Source organism: Pezoporus occidentalis, unplaced genomic scaffold, assembly GCF_034315485.1.
Source record: "Pezoporus occidentalis ecotype Australia unplaced genomic scaffold, CSIRO_AGI_Poc_V1 ctg235, whole genome shotgun sequence".
Taxonomy (NCBI): Eukaryota; Metazoa; Chordata; class Aves; order Psittaciformes; family Psittacidae; genus Pezoporus; species Pezoporus occidentalis.
In genome coordinates, this window is record NW_026914233.1 from 776,677 (window position 1) to 796,369 (window position 19,693).

Here is a 19,693-nt window from a genome sequence, read left to right on the forward strand (position 1 = left end):
TGTGGTTTAGTGTTATGTTGGGTTTAATGTAGAAGGTTTTCTAGAGGAAAGATGATGTCAACCGCTGTCTGTCTCTTCGGAGGAATCTGGCAGTGTGTGTGGTGTGGGGTGTTGGAAGAGAAATGTTCAGTAACAAAGCAGCATGAAGACTGCAGCGGCCGCGGCTTGTTCTGACCTTCACTGAGGATCCCTTGCATGCTCTCTAGAGAGAGATCTCCACATCTACAGTTGTCGCCGTATTGCATTCTCATTTGTCTTTATGGTAATGCTTGTTTTCTTCTATCCCACTGATCAATTGTGGTTAATCCCAGCTGGCAACTAAGTACCGTGTAGTCGCTCACTTCCCACCCTGCCCCATGGGATGGGGAGAATTGGAAAAGAGTAATAGCTGGAATCAATACACTCATTTTCATCTTATGTGTTTTACTGTTTATAAGTGTGACCTTTTGAATTCTGTAAATCCTCTCAAGTACAGAAGCAAGTACCTGCATACCTGTCAGTGCCATCTGAGCACACGCTTAATGCTTGCAGTGGTTCAGGAATTTGCAATGCAAAGCTGCTGTTAATACTGTGGCAGAGCTGCCTGCTCGTCTTTGCAGCTTCATCACAAAACGTTACGTTTCTAAAGACCTTACTAACGCTATCCAGCTTAAAAGGTGATTTCCTTGGTGTCCCTCAGGCACTGAAGGTGTTCCGATTTGGTTTGTAGCAGTTTGAAGAAACCACATGCCATCTTAAAAAAGCATTGTAGGGTATCCTCTTGACTGGATTCAGTTGAACTAAGACAATCTGAATGAGTGCATCAGAATGCTGAATAGCAACGTCAGCCTCATGCTTCCCCTTCTTCATCAGCAACGCAGGCTTTGCAAGTGCAGGCATCACACACACAGCGCCGATGGGATGCAGAAAGCTCATATACATAGCAATGTGTTGGCCATCATACCAGTAATGAGTGCAGCCTGTGAGCTGCTCCAGGTAGTTGCCATTTCCTGCAGAGGTGTTTGATGTTCTACCTCCTGATTACAAAACAGATTTGTAAAGTTGCAGCATTTCAAATCATCTTGCTGTTGAACGCAGGTAAGTTGGGGGTGTCAGATGCACAGCCTACTGTTCTGCTTTGGTTAATGGAATACATATAGCCTTTCCTCGGAGAGCTTTGTTGCTGTTGGTTTTAACTCCATTGGGAATGATCCTGGAGTATCACAATGATCACAAGGAGAGGTGCTTTCTCTTACTTCGTTTCTCAACCAGAAGTTCCAGGGCTGTGGGATCCTTTCCTGTAAGTTGCTGTATTTTGGGTTTGCTTTCAGCGTATGCCTTGGAAAGCACCAAGAATCAAATACGAGCTCAAAGGGAACCGCAGATTTTAAAAGTAAATTAAGATTAACTTGATCAAATGAGAGTTCATCTTTAGGGGAAGACCAACAACCTACTCCGATTCCTGTTTCTTTGGTAAGAGAAGAACTCTTTTTGGCATAAGCAGTGAAATTCCAATGGTCTGGTCATGTTAGTTTCTAGCTCCATTATCCAGGGAATGACTGCAGTTACTCAGGGAGCTCTATAGTTAACCTTGTGTTCCACTCGTTCAGCTTTAACGTTTCTGTTGAAACCTGTATTCTGTCAGAGCAGATGCTGCAGTTGTGTTTCTGAGATGCACGTGGGATGTGAGCCGTGTGGTTTTGTCAATGCTGCTTATTCAGGTAGGTATTGGTCTCATTTTTCTTGCATTGTGCAGATGAAACCTTTTCCGTCTTTGTTCATCAACAGCACTTGGGACACTAAGGACAAGAGCTTTCTTAGCTCAAGGAAAGACTGATGTCCTGAAGGTAAGTAATACATAGAGCAGATGCGGGGTGCGATGTGCAAGAGCTGTTGGTGCGAAGGCAACCTAGGTTGGAACATAAACATTTATTAGACCTCTTCTTCCATAAGGCACTGGAAGGCTTATGGGGTTTTGTATTTTATTTTCTGTATGCTCCCATCCCTAATGAAGGGACCTAATGTGGGAGAAAGGCGGGAGTTTATTTCAAGGAGCAGTGTTACTGTAATGGCACTAAATGCCTTAAGCGCACCTGCGAGTTTGCTCTTGGAAAAGGCTAGGGGTGCTTTCGGAAGTAACTTTAGATTTTAGCAAAGGCACCGAGTGTTTATAGCATCTTCCCTCGACATGGCTGAAGGTTGTTGTGGCTTGTCAAGCAGATGTGCTTTTAAAAGTCAAATAAAAGCAGACAAAATCAAGCAGATAACAAGCCCTCATGTGTCAGATGAGCCAACAGTTTCTGAGCTAAGAGATGTGCTCGTTTGTCTGAAGAGGCAAACCAAGGGCCCTGTTCCAAGTAGATACCTGTGCGTTTTGTTGCTGCTCCTGACTACTGAAAGCTTTTATAGCCATCAGGGAACATAAGCCCATGCAGCAATAACAGCAACAAAAAGATGCACTTATTCTGTATTACCTGTAGATTATTAAATAAGAAGGAGCTGGATGTGTTACTGAATCCTGTAAGAGAACATCCTACCCAATGTCGCAACCTGTTTTGATGACCGAGGAAATAATTGTTGGGAAGCTCTGCTACTACTGCCCTAAGTTGTGAAGCAGCAGAGATCTGCTGTGAATTGCATGCCTGTTTTAGCACAGAGAGAGAACCAAGTATTTACGTCCTGTGGGAGTATAACACTTTGAAGTTGTGCACTCTCTCCTCAGCCGTTTTTTGTGTCCTTGGCTGGTAAGGAGCCTTTGCTTTCCTTGGCATGTATTGTTTTGCTCTGTGATGCTTAAAATCTTAAGAGGATCCAGCAAAAAGCATGAGTGCTTTTAAAAGGATGAGTGTGAGGAGGAATATTTGAGGGCCACGAGGATGATCAGAGGACTGGAGCACCTCCCGTATGAAGATAGGCTGAGAGAGTTGTGTGTTCAGCCTGGAGAAGAGAAGGCTGTGGAGAGACCTCATAGCAGTCTTCCAGTATCTGAAGGGGGCCTATAGGCATGCTGGGGAGGGACTCTTCATCAGAGACTGTAGTGATAGGACAAGGGGTAATGGGTTAAAACTTAAAACAGGGGAAGTTCAGGTTAGATCTAAGGCAGAAGTTATTTACTGTGAGGGTGGTGAGGCACTGGAATGGGTTGCCCAGGGAAGTTGTGAATGCTCCATCCCTGGCAGTGTTCAAAGCCAGGTTGGACAGAGCCTTGGGTGAGATGGTTTAGTGTGAGGTGTCCCTGCCCATAGCAGGGGGGTTGGAAGTGGGTGATCGTAAAGTCCTTTCCGACCCTAACTATTCTATGATTCTATTGCTGTGTCCTCTATGAGTGCTTTTAAAAACATGAATGTGAGTATTGTGTTCTCTGTTACCATCTTAGCAGGAAACCTCTTGTGCAGCCCTTCTTTTCTTGTGGCTTTAGGCAAAATATTACCATACACTGGTGCCCATACGTCCTGGGAATGCAACCACCGGGAGCTGCCATGAGGCAAAGCGTGGATACCAAAAAGTTCCTTTATATTCAGTCAGTTTTCTGCAGGCATTTGTGGGAAAGGCACTGAGCGTCTTACCTCTTCCTTAGGCTGTTCTGTTTATTTGGGCTAGTGGGGTTTTCAACGTCACTGACATGCTGCGTTGCAGGAGGACGTAGGGTTAAGCTTTATCTGTTTGCATGCCTTCATGGCCTGACTGCTTTGAAAACTAGATACGCTCATTAATAACCCCTCTCAATGGCCCTGTAATAGTACATGAATAAACAGTGGCAAGTTTACAACGTAAGTAGAAGATAAAAAAACAGCAAGAAGAGGAAATCAAAACACTCATCTGTCACTTGACAACGTAATTGCAGTCATTGGTGATAAACAAGGATAGTTTATTTCTCTGGAATCCAGAGTTGTAAATACCATTGCTCTGTCATTATGTGAGGCTGATAAACATTTTCCTTCGCTACTTTCACTTCATGCGGAGAATGTGTCTGTTAGCATTTAACATATATTATTGTAGTAAACTGAAGGGATGACAGGAGCTTATATGTAGAATTTTATCTGCATGCTCCATTTGGCTTCTGGAGCCTGGTACAGCCTGAGCTTTTCCTCAGATGACTCTTTCCAGGCTGAGGTCTGAAAGAGCTGGAGGACTGAAAGAAAACTGATCACCAGGTGAAGTGTGAGGGAGGCTGACCCCTCTAACCAGCTGTGTTACAGCTGATCCGCATAACCAGCTGTGTTAAGCTGATCCGCATAACCAGCTGTGTTACAGCTGACCCCTGTAACCAGCTGTGCCGGTGATCAGTGAGCTCTGACATATGGGGCTCGCATGTGATGCCAAGGTTGTTGCTCTTGCTGGCCCAGTCTCAGGGTGCTTCATAAAGCCTGGCTAATAGAGGGCTGTTTCCCATCCTAACAAGCACGGTGTTAGCACAGTGGAGGGGCTAACTCATTTTATGAGTGCTGTGTCTGTAACTATCACTTGGCTTGGACCATTCTCCTGATTTATGTCATTCCCACCATGTGGGGATGCCTTGGTTTTATGAGTATAAGCACCACTTGTACACCATGTCTTTTAATTATTAGCTCCTGTGCCCTTCGGTGCACATATAGCGCTTATGAATTGCAGTCAGTGAGCATCTCTCACCTGCAGCAAATTGCCTTGTGCTGTTACACACCTTAATGCATAACATAGCATAATATGATTTATTTCTGTAACATGCTTGGTGGCACTTAAAAGCATGCAGAAATACTGGTCTTGCTGGTTTGGGGGAAAGCGTGCAGTTTCTGGTAGAGGAATCGAAGCTGAGTTCGTGTAGCGTTAACATTATCACACCAGAAAGAGAACTGATTTCAGCTGCCGCAGCTCTGCTGTGTTCAAAGTGTGGCAGTAAAGCATAGAAAACTGCAGATCGTTCTGGGGTCTGTGTGTTGCAGCAAGGTGTGGAGTCGGGTAGTAAAGGGGTACATTAGGACTGACTCCAGATTAATGCAGCCTGCGGGCCTGCTTCACGAAGTACCCAGAAAGATGTGTGATACGGACTGGGAAGGACTATGGCACTGGTTCAGTCCCCGTTATTCCGTCAGTGCACTCTTCCTTGCGTCTCTCCCCTCATTTTACAGAGGGGTGTGCATGCGAATGTGTCGCTGGAGAGGGTATCACAATAAAGATTTCCAGCGGCATCAATGTCAATGACTAACAACACCCTAGCTCTGTGTTTGTCCCTCTTCCCTCATTCCAGTAGTTTATCGTGTGGGTTCCCACCTGTGTGTATGGTTGCTATGCCACAGACTCATTTCTGTTCCAGTGCTAAAGACGTGAGGTATGTTCTTGCTTTCTGCTCTGAGTAACCGGTAATTTGTGGAATTGGAGCATCTACCTTCTCCCATGATGAACTGAAAAATCGCTGCTTGTGAATCATTTGATTTGGGGGTTAAATTAATGTTCGCTTTCATGGCAGTAACTTTGAGCCCTAGAACAGACCCCAGAAGAGGCAATCAGCTGAGAAGGAGAGTGCAGTTTGCAGTGCAGGTGCAGAGAATTGCTTGAATTGTTTGCTGTAATCCAATGAGCGTATACTGGAGATGGAGCCTTCTGCACTCAAGTGTGGGCTGCTGTGTCTTGACCTCTGGTATGTAAAATCTTCGAGCATAAACTGTACATATTGAAGTCAAACTCCCAGCTTTGGGGGATTTGGGAGGGGTGGGATTGGAAGGGGAGCTTGGTACCCAAAACTGTCTCAAACCATTTTCACATCATTCGCATTGTTCTGTATGATTTGGTTCGCATTTCTCTGGGTGGCACAGTCAGCTCAGTCAAGGTTTCACCTGTCTGTTTTCATCTCCTTCCTCATTTCCTTTCTAAGTAGTAGAAAACCTCCCGAAATGCGGATTATTTTCTTCCAGGCACTCATTAACCATGAAGAGGGTCCCCTGGCAAGCTGCTGCTCTGTTGAAAAGCAGCGTGATGCATCTCCCATAGGCAAGGTAGTCGCTTCATGATAGCTGCTTCGTTTTATACCTAGGAGATCAAGAGGAAAGATCAACGTTGCTGAAGCAGAGGCCTTTCTGCATGTGGCCTCCGAAAGTGATGTTCCGCAGGTTCTCACCAAATCCTGCCTGGAATGCGGTGTTGCTCCATGTAGCAAGGAGCTTGCAGCACAAATTGCAGTTTTGGTGCCTCGGTTTTGTTTAATGTGCATCCACACAAATACACATGGAAGATTTGGGTAGTGGGTTATTTACCACAGGGTGCAGACAGCACAAAATCAGGGTTCATTCCTCCGCAGCTAGCAAGAAAGGCGTTTTTGTCTGCTGGTTTGTTCTCAGATTGCACCACGTTTCCTAAGGGAGATTTTCCTCAGGAGCTTCCATGTTCTGCCTTAGGCGAGCCTGAAATCTTCCTTTATTTTGCCTGAAAGTTTAAAGCTGCCTATGGTGAAATAGCCTGATAGAAAAGCACCAGATGTGATTTCTCTTCCCTCATCTTCCATTTCTCTTGATCGCAGGTCAGCGGAGAACTGCTTTCCCAATAAGCCTCTTCAAGAGAAAATCGATTGTTTTCTGTGAAAAGTGCCAGTTGATTTCTAAACTGCTCTTTCACCCCGCAGAAAAGATGCTGTGAAACGTCCCTCAGCTCTTTGTCATCCTATCATGGATCCATACGGCCACAGCTCGGAGCCCAAAGGCTCTCAACCTGCAGGCATAGCCCCTGCCAGAGGCAGAGCGTGTTATAGGAAGCCATAGCACAATTTAATGGCGCAGCCACTGAAGCTTCCCTGTTACAGGCTGCACTGAGGACACGTCGTACAGTGGCATGGAAGGAGTTTCAGGGAGTCTTTGTCTTCTCATGCTATTGAAAAGCCAAGAAGTGCTTTTGGAAGCGCTGTTTGCTAAGTACCCTGCACAGCGGCTCCTCTCATAGCTGTGAACTTCTACCAGCTCTGAGTTAGTAGCTGAATAATTCAAACACCACAGTGTATAGACAGTGTGTGTGTGTATGTGCCTGTCCTCTGGCGCTTGCTGTTTGTTCATTTCTGAGCGGCAGCCTCGGTGACAGGCTTTCAAGCATCGCCTGTTTACAGCTCAGTTGCTCCAGTTGGCAGAGCAGGCTGTTCTCTGCGCTCTTTGAAGGGAGGAAAAAGATCAGATGGAGGCCTGAAACTCCAGTGTAGACATGTAAGTGAAAGCATTGGCCTTCCCTATTGCGCATCCCCCGCAGTCACATCAGTCATGTTTACTGGTGTCCCAAATAGCGGGCTTTAATGTGAACACAGAGCTTGCTCTTGCCTGAAAAGCAGCCTGTATCAGAAATATCATCAGGCGGTGTCATCTGTTCTCGCAGGAGCTGGCGTTTGAATTGGTCAGCTCCTGTTAATCCCTCACCGAGCTTTATTGTGGAGGATTAAAAGCAATTGCTGATTTGCAAGCACAGAGATTTTTGACCAAACGTTTTCATAGCTATTAAACCTCAAGTTAAAAGAGTTGCTGATTTATAAACGTAGAAGTAACCCAGTGGTTAATGCCCATTTAGGAAACCTAATGAGTTATTACTGGCCAGTTCTTCATTTATAAAGCATTTTGACTATTATCTTCCATCATGTGTTTAAGTTGATGCTAGTAAGGAGCAGCTTCAAGAGAGCGCAAGCCTGGGAGATGTCAGTAAATGGCAAGATTTATCCCCCATCCCACTGGCTGTGGGACTTACTTAAATGAAACAGGGCACAGGATAAGTGGTTCGTGATGCCCTGGAGAAACAGGGACTGCGCAGAAAGGGGTTGAAGGAGAAGAGAGCTAAGACCTGGCAGCTGAGGACTGGGCACGTTGTTAAAGCCGTGCTGCACCTGAAAGCTGATGGAGAGAGGAGCAGCGAGGGAGGTGTGTAAGGAGCACGGGAAGCCCAGCATTGGGAAGCGGTGTGGAGATGAGCAACCGAGGAAGGAGACAGCAGTGGAGGAACAGTTCAGCTGACAGGAAGGGAGCAAAGGAAGAGATTGTAAAGCCAGGATGGACATGGGTAGCAAATGTAGGGAATATTTGTAGCTAAGGACTGTGTTGAAAGGATCTGTCTGAGCATTCTCTGAGAGAACGACCCTGCAGAATCAGATAGATACACTCTCAGAAGGGCAAGGTTGGAGGAAGATGGGGGGGGGGGGAAGATGCCCCGCACCCTCAGAGAGCCTGCTTTAACCCAGCTGAAAAGATAAGGAACCCTCTTGAAAGGAGAAAATCGGGCACGTAATCTTCAGAAGAGGAATGCAGGGGCTGAATTATCGTCAGAGGCAAGTGCCTGCAGCCAGGCTTTCCTTCCCTGATTAAGGGCAGGATTTAAATAGAAGCCCCATCCTCGGTGATTCCCATTAGCTGTTTGAAGCAGTCCCCTGCGTGCTGTGTGTGTACTCTTGGTACCGAGTATGAAGCCAGCAGGATGTAGTGCAAGGAGGATGTGTGCCGAAGTATCCCTCAGTCTCTGCCCCTCTGTCCTCCTCCCGTTTGTCTCCATTTGCCTCCCTGTGGCAGTGGCTGTCAGTCACTTAATGACAGACTTCATTACTGCTGGTGACTTGTTGGGTGTGTTATGGCCAGCAAACATATCCAACAGACAAGAGGAAATACAGAAGACGCAATGCACTAGGTAGGTGGAAAAAGTTATGTGGAGGGAGTTGGATAAAGACTTCATTCTGCATCTCGTACATAGCCAGAATTAGCGATAGTGAAAGACTTGAATAGGAAGGAAATGCAGGATCAGACGTAGATGTAATCATACCCCTGGTGCTTGTTGTCTATGGGTGTCAGGTTTTACAGTCCCACTCCTGATGCTTCGACAGGTTCGCTTGGATTTGAACGTGTGTCTGACAGGCTCTGTGACTGATTACATCTGTGCCTTCCAGCACCCGTTAAGGTAACAGCTCCACAAAGCTGTTGACAGGCAAAGTACTGAAAGGTGATAATATCTTAATAGCAGCTGAGCTTCCTGCTCTCTTATTTTAGGGTGGTTTTTTTAATCTTTTTTTTGTTTGTTTCCTTGTTTTTCTTCTTTTCCCCATTTTCTCCTTTATTTTCGCTTTTTTTTTTTCTTTTTTCTTTTATTCTCTTTTTTAATCTTTTTTTTCCCCCTCCTTTCTTTTTTTTCCCTTCAGTACCCCACCGTAGCTGCCAGCCAGGTCTGTAACCCCTGGTCAACTGCTGGTCAGGTTTGGTGTGACAGCAGCGGTGCTTGGGTTCTGCACAGGGAAGTCCTGGGGTTCCTTTGTCCTGGGAGAAGCAGAGGGTGCTTGGCTCCTCCACTGCAGTGAGCAGGAGAAGAGACTTTATTTCACTTGACTTCAACCTGCTTTTCCTCAGCTGCCTCAAGACTTTGTTCACGTTTCCTTTGTGTTTAAAACAGGGACCAGCGGGGCAGGATCTGACCACTTTGCGCCCTGTGGGTTTGGGTGTTCAGAAGCAAAACTTCAAATCCCCCAAGGCTGATCAATTTATAGCCTAGAGACTGGATCCCATAAAATCTAGCTCCAGGCACCTCTTCATGTGGAGGACTGGGATCAGCAGGGGTGGCTGGGGAAGCACTGACTGTAAGCCACGGCTTGTACTGGAGAGCTGCAGCACCACATACGCTTCCTGCTCTGGGGAGGTGACAGTAGGGTTATGCTTCCAGCCTCAAAACCAACCTCCAGTGAGACCTGCGGAGCCAAATAGCGTGTTTCAGCCCTTGTCTGTCCCTGCTGTAGCCCAGGGAAGCCTTTGGACCTAAACGTAACCGGTCTGAGGGCTCTGCTGATGTGGTGAGCACCATACCAAGTTATAGACATCTGCATTTCTTTCCCCACCAGCTCCCCTTACTTACCTTAGTAACTGGGGGTGCTAAGGTTAATGTCTGTTTGGTCTCGCTCCCAGCGACTGATGAAGGCTGCCGTCCCCTTCTATGTTATTTTACAGGTTTACTTGTAGGACTCAGTTGAGAATTGTGGTGAGAGGCAGGTATCTGGTTTGCAGCATCGTTTTGTTTCCATTTGGTCAGTGAAATGTTCGAGGTTTCCCATGGGAGCAGAGGTAAGGCAATGCTGAGTGCCTTGGAGAAGTGTTTGCCCTAAATAACACGAACTGTGAACACAGAAAGCGTGTGTGCAATGACTTGAGTTAAATTCAGGCTGGGGTGGGGGCTGGAATCATGGCTGGAAAAAAAAACATCAATCCTGAAGAGGTTTTGTTTGTATCCAGGGAAATTGCCTAAGTCCTATGCTAAATAATTCCTCCCATTTCTGCCTTCCTCCAGTGATTCCTGTCACTAAGTTTCAGCAGGAACTGCAAACCACTGTAGGCTACACTATTGATTTGGGCTCAGTTGCTCAGGTGCTTGGGTTTGCAGTAGGTTCATCCATTCATAAACCAGCCAGAGCTTCATGAGCAACCTCTGGCTGCCAATATACCAAGAGCGGGAGACCTTCTGTATGTACTCAGCCAGGACAGATGCACTTCAGCTCTCCTTGCTGTGCTGAGGTGATGTAGCGTGGTTTTCAAAAGGGTTGTGGTGGCACAGACTGCAAAACCAACAGAGCCAAAGCGAGTCCTTAAGGGCCTTACCATTTACTGTTCATAAAGTCAGAGCAAGCTGTTCTTCAACGTGGAAGCATTTCGGGTCGTCCGGTTCTGGCGTGTGCACCACCGGCAGCCACAGGAGGAACCCAAATGCTCACTGGAACGTTTTCCTCGCCTCCATTCTACCCTTCCAGACGAGTTGTGTTTCAGCATGCGATGATTCAGGTAGGACACGCAGGAGCTGGTGTTGGCTACGCTGCCCCTGCAGTGAACCCGCTGCCGGTTACCGGCTTCATGGAGAGCACTGCCCCGAGCTCAGAGCTGATTCGCGTTCCTCACAGCCCGTGAGTGACGCCCACTACACCAGTTTGTGTCAGGGTTTGCCATCACGTTGTATGTGCCAAGCACCGTCTCATTTACCAGGTCCATTGAAGAAATGAAGCTGATAAATTGTGCTTGAGCACCTCTCATACAAAGGCAGGCTGAGAACGCTGGTGCTGTTCAGCCTGGAGAAGAGAAGCTGTGTGGAGACCTCAGAGCAGATTCCAGTGTCTGAGGGGGGGTTACAAGGATGCTGGAGAGGGACTCTTCATCAGGGACTGTAGCGATAGGACAAGGGGTGATGGGTTCAAACTGAAACAGGGGAAGCCATCACCTCTGAGCTGCCAAATCCCGAGTTGTGATCAGACTCACAACTCTCTGTTCCAAGAAGCTGCAGCAGCTTCCTACCCCCTGGAGAGCAGCTGCTTTTTCCCCCTGGGGGCAGAGCCTGACATCCCTCACAAACTCCTGTCACACTGCACAGCATGGGCCACTGCAAATTGTTTGGATACAGCCTTAGCTGACCAATACTGTCCTAATTCTGGGAATTCTTCCAAGTGAGAAGGTCCCTTGACAGGGCTTCCAGCCCCAGGCATCTCCATCTGCCTCTGTAGTGAAGGGTGTACCCTTTGTTTCACACTGGTCCATCTTCTACTGCTTCCCCCCCAATATCATAGAATCATAGAACGGTTTGGGTTGGAAAGGACCTTAAGATCATCCAGTTCCAACCCCCTGCCATGGGCAGGGACACCTCACACTAGACCACGTCACCCAAGGCTCTGTCCAACCTGGCCTTGAGCACTGCCAGGGATGGAGCATTTACCACCTCCTTGGGCAGTACACTTTCTCCCTCCCTGACAGATGACTTCAGGCTGACACACTGAGGCTGGAGATCCGTCCTGTCAGAATTTTCACCCCTGTTGGATAAAACCGGCTGTGAATTATTTATAACATCAAAGGCAATTTTTTTCACCCCTTTTATACTTGTGAATTGAGCAGAGTTCAAATGAATGTCTGTGAGAGAGGAGGTGGGAGGCTTTAAAGAGATGAGAATAACAGGAAGGCAGCTGCTGCATGTTGGCTCCATCGGCGCACTCCAGCACCCCGCTGTCCATTGGGGATGCATTGACTTGCATTAATCACAATGCAGTTAATGTGATTAAAAAGCACCGAAACTCTTCTGCCTGGGTGCAGTTTCCCTTAGTTCTGCAGTTCAGCTTTCTCCACAGGCTCACCAACAGCAGCAAGCGCCATAGTGCTGGTGATGGCTGGCTTTCTTCTCAGAGGAGAAGAGGGGAACAAGATGCAATGGAGGCTCTACAGCCTGGGGGTGCATAAAGAAAAGTCTGACTTGTTGCTATGGTGCTATTACTAAAACCACTTTAAATGTCTTTGTAAAAGCCTACCCTGCCCGGTGGGGTTGCCTGCAGAGCCCAGAGGAGCAGCCTGGGTGTGAGACCTGCTTTTGGGCAGCCTTGGAAGATGCTGCAGGTTGAGTGCCCCGGTGCAAGCGTCTCCCTGGAGCACACCCAAATGTGGTGTCCTGGTGGGGAGAGCACCAGTTCCCTTCAGAGCATCTTGGCTGACCTTCTGCAGAGAGCTTGTTGTTTTCATATGGCGCTGTGAACGCTCTGGGGTAGGTGTGTTTTTGTGCTCGCTTGCTTGTAAGAGCCCTCTGCAGTTTGGTTGCTCTGTAAATAGCAACAACATTTAGGTCCTGCTGAGAAATGTGCTTGGTACGAGGTCCTGCAGGAAAATTGCTGCTGAATTCAGAGGGAGGGTTTTGAAGGGGGTTACCACTCTCCACATGTACGCGGGGCATAAAGGTAGGTGCCAGGCAGAGAACTGGTGTGGCTCTAGGAAGGAAGCCTCTCACTGTCTCTGTGCTGCTGACCCCCACATGTGCTGGCCATCTCTGTGCCCTGTTTGGCTGGAGGTCTGCCCGCTGAGTGGCAGTGACCCCAACTCGCCTTGGTGGTTGTGTTTGTACCAAGGAAGAGTGGCAAAACCTAGGAAATTCCATAGCCCCATAAGATGTAGAGTGGAGCCTGAGCTTCAAGCATGCAATACAACCTAGTGATGCTCAGTAATGCAATGCAACCTAGTGATGCTCAGCCATGCAATACAACCTAGTGATGCTCAGTAATGCAATGCAACCTAGTGATGCTCAGCCATGCAATACACCCTAGTGATGCTCAGCAATGCAATGCAACCTAGTGATGCTCAGCCATGCAGTACAACCTAGTGATGCTCAGCAATGCAATGCAACCTAGTGATGCTCAGCCATGCAATACAACCTAGTGATGCTCAGCCCTGCAAAAGCAGCAGTTGAGGCCAAGGTAGAGCAGAGAGTAGAGTGTGGCTGTGCTGAAGGAGACATTTCTGCAAGGCCACCAGTGCCTGGTATCATGACCTGGCCTTGCATTGCAGCCAGTGTGTGCTATGGCTACCATTTTACTCTGGTGCTGTGTGGGTGAGATCATGGAGATGATTGGTCCCTTCTCCTCCTCCACCCCTACACATACAGTCTTGATTTGGTACATCTGTATCATTTATTAGCACTAGGTGAGAGGTGGACATTTGAGTAACTTGAGTAATTCGAGTCTACTTTTGCACTGCAGAAATATTCCATCTTTGTATGAAGGATGAGCAGGGGGATCATGTTACGGCTGCCTCTAAAACGCGCTGCGTGTTACGTCTCGGCTTTATGCTCTTGATTTTACTCATGCCCCTAATAATGGCACTGGTTTTGGTTGCAGTTACTTGGTCTTCAGAGTCAGTCAGCGTCAGTCAATGAAGAGAAAAACTGTTTTTTTCCAATGCCATTTGGGCAAACGGAAGTACCTGCCAGCGATCAGTACCTCTGCCTTCCTTTCATCAGAGTCAGTAACATCTTCCTTCTGACTCCAGCAACGGGGCTTCTTGAAATAAACAGTAATTTTCTGTCCCCATAACTTACTTAGTCACAAACTTGCTGGATTTGATGGTTTTGAAGCCAGTTCCAGGAAGATCGGTCTCAGATAAATGCCAGTTCCCAAATTCACAGGACTGTGGGGTCCTGTGGGCGTTTTGTCGGTTTTCGTTGGTTGGTTGGCTTTTCCTTTCATTATGCTGTATTTATCAAGGCAAGGTTTATTTTCACCCTGGAGTGCGGTCACACTCCCACTTCGTCAAGTCTGAAGTGGGAAGTGACCCAACTGTGCAGACAGCCAGAGAACAGGATAGATGAAAAGAGGCTACAGGAATGAAAGTGTCAGAAAAGGATGTAGTCCTCGTCTTCGTCGGGTGGTCAACTGATTGCATTGGACCACATCATGTGAACGGGTGATTTGCACTGGTTGATGTTAACCGTGAAGAAGCAAAGCCCTCCCATTTGTTTCATTCCCCCTCTCACCCTCACGCTCCCTGTATCTTTGCGCCTGTATTCGGTCTCTGATAGTTGCCAAATGATATGAGTTTGGTTGGATTTGTCATGCTGCCATGCTCTGGCCTCGCTCTGGTCGGAAGGGGCAAGTATCTTCTCATCAGTCTGTGTTTCAAAGACCAGAAACACATGGGACAGGCGGAGGCACAACGGGGCAGAAATCCATCGAGATGCTCTGGCAGGGCTGTAGGCTGGAGCAGGTCCTTTGGCAGCTCTAAGCTATAGCGAGACTTGGCTCACACAGGAACGGGAGATGCATCCAGCTCCCTCTCCACTGCCCTCGGCCACCCCTTGTGCTCGGCAGGGATACAAGCGCACCGAGCCCGTATGAAATAATAGGGCATTGGCACGGCTCGCCGCCCCGGGACAGCGTGTTAACAAAAGCAGGCACATTAAAGGAAGGGCTCAACGTTTTCCTGGGGAGCGCTGGAATTTAAACAAGCATTTTGAGGCAGTCTTTTGCAGAAAGCCCAGCTGGGAGGACCACCCGCCTTCTCTGCGCCATTGTGATAAGACGGCAAACTACCTCGGAGAGCCTCCGCACCGCAGGCGGCTGCTCAGCTGGGTCCTCCGCAAGCCTTTTGATGTGCGGGGGAATCAAAGGGGGGGGGGACACAAAGAATAGGCAGAAGTCATCCATATGAATGTGCGCATACATAGACGGTAACCTTTTCTCCTCTGATTACCCTAGCAATAAATGCTTGTGACATCAATACTTCATGAGAACGAACCACGCACGATTGCCGAGTGCTGCTTATGCATTGCAGGTGGAGGGAGAGGATTTAATCAGGTTGGTTTAAAGATGGTTTGAGGGACAGCTCAATTTTTATACAGTTAGAGAAGTTGGGGTGAGCGAACGCCACGCAAAGGAGCCGTTACTTCTGCAAGGAAGGTTCCTGGTGTAAGACACGCTATATGTTAATTTGCTGCATGGCAGCTGTTGGTTGTATGCTCTACTTCACGTGAAATAGCACTGTGAAGCACTTGTATGTGTTCATTTACATATACGTCTGTGTCTGTGCACGCATACGCATGAACTCGCACACTTGAGTATCTTCATACGTATTTTGTATGCATTTTCCGTACGTGTATATATGTAATATTCACTCATTATATATATGTACGCACACATACGGAACGCAAAAGTGCTAGGATGAAGTGCTAGGATGCTCTAACACAGACAGCTATTTTTAGTTGAGTAAACAAGAACAGGAAACATTTCTAGTGTCTGAGTTCTTGCCAGCTGTTAAGATCCAGCCAAGAGCAGGAGGTGTGTTAATTAACATCATATTTTTAGTCCCAAATTATGCCCGGTTTTTGGTTATTTTTTGCACTGCTCTACATTTTATGCCTTACAGCCAGATTCGGCTTACTGGTGTTTTCAGTAGGGAGACCAAAGCATGGGGTAATTTCTGCAGCTCCGATTGCCAGCTTTGAAGATGTAGTTCAGCGGATGCAGGTGTAGAAGCTGCTACAGGGACAAATGGATGGGGAAGAAGCATCGAGAAGAACATCACTGAGAAGAACCACGCAGAAGAACAGCCCTTTACCAAAGAGGTACGCTTCTTCTCTAGCGGTTATTGCCAAAGATGTGGAAATAAACACCAGGAAAGAAGAATGGTTTTAAGACGGCTAGGGATAATTTTTAGTCTGCAATAAGCTTAAGCGGTAGAGGCTAAAGGACTTCTCCAACGCACAGCTTTTTCATCTCCTGAAGCCCATCTGGCCACGTGCAGTGGCTACCAGGCCTCTTCCCAAACTGTTCGCAGGTAGCCGTTGCTACTTCTGCTGTATATATAATGAGGATTTCATATCTCTAAACAGTTAAAAAGCAGAGAAGGAGATGGCAGCATCCAGAGAATACGTTGAAATGAAATGGCAGAACTCGGGGCTCTCCTGGGGAACAGAAAGCGTCACCGGCTCTTGAGATCATCTTAGCTTTGAGTGGCTGCACAGATGTGCGTTGCTCACCCTACCAAAGAAGACGTTGGCAGTTAAAACAGCACGGTACATCATTTCTCCAAAGCTGGTGAGCTCTCTGCAAGGGAAGATCATGCATTTTAAATGGGGCATTTGTTCAGTTTGAAAAGAATCCAAAGCACACATCAGATTGGTCCTCTTGGCTTCGATGTCCCAGGTTTAGGAACGTTATAAAATACTTTAAAAGCCTGGGTGACTGAGGTCTTTCTCAATGAGCATGAAATACCCCATGGCCTTTGTTACAGTAGATCATGAGCCAGTTATCCTCTGCTATTAGATGGAACTAGGGTGGTCCTAAAAAGCTTCCCCTCTACCAGCTAATGGTAGAACACAGGGTCCGCTCCTGAGACGTAAGGAGCTGGCTGTCCCGGTGACAGGTAGGCAGGGTCTGCCGGTGGTGCCGTCGCAGCCAAGGTGACAAGAGCGCAGGGCTGCCCTTAGCACCTGGCACAATGAGGAGGGGTTTACTACAGGTCTAGACCATCCACAGGCCTTCCTGCTGAAGGGTAAGAAGACCTTCAGGCATTTGTGCAGTGTAAGACTGTCTCCTGAAGCCGAGTCCTGCCCAAGGACTTGGGTAGCGGTGGAAGCTATGGGATTTTGGTTAGATATCGCATTAAACTAGAAGTCCTGAATTGACATTAGACATCGTAATCTGCAATAACAAAGCAACCGGGAGAGCCGCTGTGTTCCTTTTACAAAAACCCTTTAAAAATAGCCACCGATAATGTGTTTTCTTCCAATATTTCCACAAAGCTCCTAACAGGGCAGCTCTTGAGTAATGTGCTGTAAAGAAGCAGATACAAAAGGCAGATTTGGAGCAGCAAAGATGCAAGATGCACTGTGTCGTGCAATATTAGATATAAAATCTCGTAAGCCAAAGAGAGGATAGAGAGGAAGAGCCCAAAGCAGCAGCAATAAAATATTAAAGCTTTGAGAGACAGCATTGTAGGCAGCAGTTTGTGTTTGGCTGAGATGAAATGCCTGGTAATTGTCAGTTTTAGGTGAGAAAATTAGCAGGTGACTCATGGGCTGCAAGTAGTGGGGAGCGTGGGCAGCCTCATCCGTCATCTCCAGAGCAGCCTTCACTTTCATGCACTCGCTGTTGTTGTTTAACTGAAAGGCTACGGAAAATAAATCGGAAAAGGTCATAAATGGAGCAGGTTTTGGGGCAGGTAGGAGTTTAATTTGAGGCTGCACAACAAAGGGTGATGGAAATGATTGAGGGGCTTTGATTCTGGCCGGTATTCAGAGAGGACTTCCTGGAAGTCTGGCGCCTGCCATGGGGCTGGAGGTCTGGCAGGGCGAGTTGAGGTGAGGTGAGCAGACAGAGCGTGTGTAGATGAGCATCAAACAGGGCTGAGCTCCAGGGAGCTCGGGAGTTTGTCTCTCTTTCTGGAGCCATGAGAACGAGGTACATAATTGATGTAGATGGCTGTAGAATCTCAGCTGGGGCTTTTCTTACATCTTCTGTGAAAAGGTAAAGCTTGAACAGTTCAGTAAGAAAGACGGATGGGATGGGATGGGATGTCTCAGCTCGTCTGGGGCATTTTGGAAGAGAAGTGACCCATTGCTTTTGTTAAGATGCAAACTTCTACTCTTACCTAGGGGAATATCTTGGGCTAAAGCCGGGTAGGGAGGGATGAATATTACCCTAAAATAAAGAATTTTATTAGCTAGAAGGACTGGAGGAAATCATGGTGCTTAGCAGTACTCTACAATAAGCACAATTGTCCCTTGATAAAAGCAGAGCTGTTCTGTTGTGACTCCATTGACAAAGCAGAGTGTAGGCGGACTGGGGAATCAATCCTTGTGTTATGTAGGAAAACAACCAAACAATGAAATGTTTTCGCTGGCAAAGTGAGTGCTGCAAATTCACTCTCTGAAACTGTGAACTGCTCTGCTTATAGGAAACGAATCACATAGGCGAAGCAAGGGGCCTTTTGAGTCCTCGTCCCCTCTAAATGCAGAACAGAAGGAGCCAAACTGAGCGTCATTAACCTTCTCAAAAAATTACCATAAAGTTACCAATGTGTAATGATATCATTTCCTGCCATAAAATTTCCCAACAAGTGGAAATACACAAGCACTCAGGTAAATGTAGTCTGAAAGGACAGGGCAGCAAATGGGTCCCTCCTCCATTGAATGGCATAGCACTGCAGGAATGCTGGAAGCTGCGGTTGAGAAGACCGGTTTTTCAAGTAAATTCTCACAAGAAAAAAGAATCCAAAAGATGCTTTAAATTGTCGCCTTTCCTTACAAAGAAGCAATAATTATTCTGTTTCACACCAAGACTGATACACCTGGGAGAGAGGATAAAAACCTCCCACCAAACTTCAATCGGGCAATGTGCCCGAGACAGCTCCTTTGATAGCAGACTACTTTGCTTTGTGCTGTTGCAAAGGGTGTAAATGTTGTCTTGTGAAGCGACTGCTGAATTACCAGGAAAAAGGCTGAATGGTGTGTATTAGCTTTATAAATCACCTAAATAATCTTTTCCACTGTATTTTCTTTTGTGTTTTTTATTCTTTAATTACAGCCAGACCTCTGAGTAAGCAGTTTATAGATATCTGCTAGGGAAGGAAAAGTGGATTTTTTTTTTTTTTTATTTAGCTGATTATGTATGATTATGGGAAAACCTGTATTTTGTGTTCTTTTTCATAGGTGGTACCCTTCTTCCTTTCCATTGAAAACTGTTGTTACGGTAAATCCCATTAAAGTCCCTTCAAACCAGAGGCAAAGATATAAGGGCATTATATAAGCTAACAGAAGCTCAAATGTTGCATGAATCCTATAGATGCAGGATATCTTCAGTGTGCTTTTTCAGTTACTTGACAAAGGTGTATTGATTTTTCCTCTCCAAAGGCAGGGGACAAAGTCAGCTGCAGAGCAGATGTTAGGAGGCCTGGGTCACCACACTGCAGAGCGAGCTGCTGGGAGCACATCGGGTGGTGGCACAGTGAAGATACCCTCCTAGGGGCGTCGATGGAAGAAGGAGAGGTTGGCACAGGTGGAGATGAATCTGCAGGTGAGGAGGTTGGGATTCTTCTTGCAGGGAAAACGGACGGAGGTTGGTTTAGTCTGGGGAAAACAGTCCTCCCCTTGTGTTTTTTCAGGGGAGCTACTCTTGTTGGACCACGCGTGTGGTGTCGTCAGCCACCAGCGAGAGCCATAGCGATGTTACCTGCCTTTCCTGCACCCCAGTGCTGCAGTAGTGATGTCCAGCCTAAGCACCAGTCTGACAAGCTGTAGACCCTGTGACTGCTGTTGCTTTTGGGGGCCTGGAATAACCTAATCTTATTCTCCTTGCAGGAATTCCTCATCTAAAGAAGGGGGAAAGCCACAGGCCAGATGTCAGTCAGAAAGGTGAGGCATGGGAGAAGGTGGCTGTACGGCAGTCTTCAGAGAGACCGGAAACACCTTCTTTGGTGGAGGTATTCCTGGCTGTGTCATTTGAGGAACCGGAACAAAA